This window comes from Apodemus sylvaticus, chromosome 22 (assembly GCF_947179515.1).
Source record: "Apodemus sylvaticus chromosome 22, mApoSyl1.1, whole genome shotgun sequence".
Classification (NCBI taxonomy): domain Eukaryota; kingdom Metazoa; phylum Chordata; class Mammalia; order Rodentia; family Muridae; genus Apodemus; species Apodemus sylvaticus.
In genome coordinates, this window is record NC_067493.1 from 9,885,388 (window position 1) to 9,887,666 (window position 2,279).

The 2,279-nt window shown below is 38.5% G+C and overlaps 1 pseudogene; it reads left to right on the forward strand.

Annotated features, from left to right (window-relative positions):
- The first annotated feature begins 1,043 nt into the window (after nucleotides 1-1,043).
- Nucleotides 1,044-2,020, forward strand: LOC127673285 (olfactory receptor 10C1-like; annotated as a pseudogene).
- The last annotated feature ends 259 nt before the right edge of the window (nucleotides 2,021-2,279 follow it).

Below are 2,279 nucleotides of genomic sequence, written 5' to 3' on the forward strand. Positions count from 1 at the left end.
ACAGGAAATTTGATGGTATTGAAATGTAAGGTCTGTTGAGATGGAAGGTTAGGAAGAAATTTCTATCAAGCCAGGCACCATGTCTTACTGTTAGAATTCTAGCATTCAATAGACTGAGACGGAGGAATTAGGAATTTTAGGTTAGCCTGGACTACATACTAAGTCACCATTCCTTTTACTCTTTTTCCCTTTATTTAACTCAATAGTCTGATTCATAGAATATCATAAACAATATTATGAAAACAGAAAGATAATGTATAAGCAGTGATACCATCAATAAGAAAACATGTTCTATAAAAAAATAGGAACTATTAAGTTGCAGAATCAGCAGTCATATTGAGGATTGTGGCATCAAGGGGTATTGTGTTATGATAAGAAGCTTTTCTGACCACCTCATTACTGTCCAGACATCAGTATGTGCGCTGTCTTTAATCCTATACATTAAAAACAGTCATTATTTATTTGTTGAATTGTTATTTGATTTTACTTTCCCTTCAAAAATATGAGTCTTGAGGAAATGATAAGTTTAATGCATGCATCTAAATACTAGCAATAGCAATCACAAAATAATATGGGCCCAATACACAGAGAGAATGGTTGAAGTGACTGTATATGAGGCAACAGGAAATCACATAGATTAGTGTGAGTCGATCAAATTTCCTGTGTAACATTGATAATTACTTAATGAGAAGAATGTGTAAAGAACTGAGATACAATTAATACTTTTCCTTTTCTTTTATTTGAATGATAGCTTACATGACACATGAACTTATACCCATGGTAAGCCTTCTGCCTGAGCTTCATCAGTGCCAGGACGACAAGGTTCCATCAGCTTCTGTAAATATTTGTACACTTTGCTCAGTACACTTTGGAATATCAACTAATGTGAAGAGAGAAAGTATTAGATGTGAAAATCTGTGAGGATAAATCATTTCTAAGTTTTGATTTTATGACTGCAGATAAAGATTCTGTCTCTGATGTAACTGAGGCTCTCAAAGTATTAAAAGGATAAATTTCCCTCATCTGCAAGAAACCTTCTAATGACTTACTGTTCTGTCTTCCAGATGAGTGTCAACTGCTCTCTGTGGCAAGTGTCTGCCAAACACTTTGTATTTGCTAAGTTCTCTGAGGTCCTTGGAGAATGCTTCTTCCTGTTCACCCTCATCCTCCTCATGTTTTTAGTATCACTGACAGGAAATGCACTCATAACATTTGCCATCTGTACCAGTTCAGCCCTGCACACCCCATGTACTTCTTTCTGGCCAACTTCTCTCTCCTGGAAATTGGCTACACTTGCTCTGTCATACCCAAGATGCTGCAGAGCCTTGTAAGTGAGGTCCGAGAGATCTCTTGGGAGGGATGTGCCACACAGATGTTTTTCTTCTCATATTTTGGTATAACGGAGTGCTACATATTGGCAGCCATGGCCTTGGACCGTTACATGGCCATATGCTCCCTATTCCACTATGCAACCCAAATGGGTCGTGGTGTATGTGCCCATTTAGCAATAGTTTCATGGGGAATGGGATCTATAGTAGGGCTGGGACAAACTAATTTTATTTTCTTTTTGGACTTCTGTGGACCCTGTGAGATAGACGACTTTTTCTGTGACCTTCCACCTGTCCTGGCGCTTGCCTGGTGGAGCTACATCCCAAAATGAGGCTGCCATCTTTGTGGTAACAATCCTCTGTATATCTAGTCCATTTTTACTTATCATTTATTCCTATTTCAGAATTCTGGTTGCAGTGCTGGTGATGCCTTCCCCTGAGGGGCGCCATAAAGCTCTCTCCACATGTTCCTCCCACCTATTTGTAGTCACACTCTTTTATGGCTCAGGATCTATTACCTACTTGAAGCCAAAGTCTAGCCACTTACCAGGAATGAACAAACTCTTGGCCATTTTCTACACAGCAGTGACACCATGCTGAACCCCATCATCTATAGCTTGAGGAACAAGGAAGTAAAGGGAGCACTGAGAAGAACTCTGGGCCTGAAGAAAGTTCTGATAATAAGTAACTGAGGATCCTAAAGTGCTCCTGAACAAGTGCACAGTCTGTCAAAGCAAACAAAGAAAACCACTGTGGTTTTCTTGGCTGTCTTAAAACAATCTTTTAGAAACATAACTTTGTTTTAGAGTATTCTCTTTACTTGGCACTATTTTTAATTGTAAAAAATGGAAAAGTATGCTTGCTACTAAATAACTTTAGTAGGTTAATCCAGTACTTAACATTTTCTTCTGGCAGAATTTAAAATCACATGCTAATATCTCAGGAGCCTTA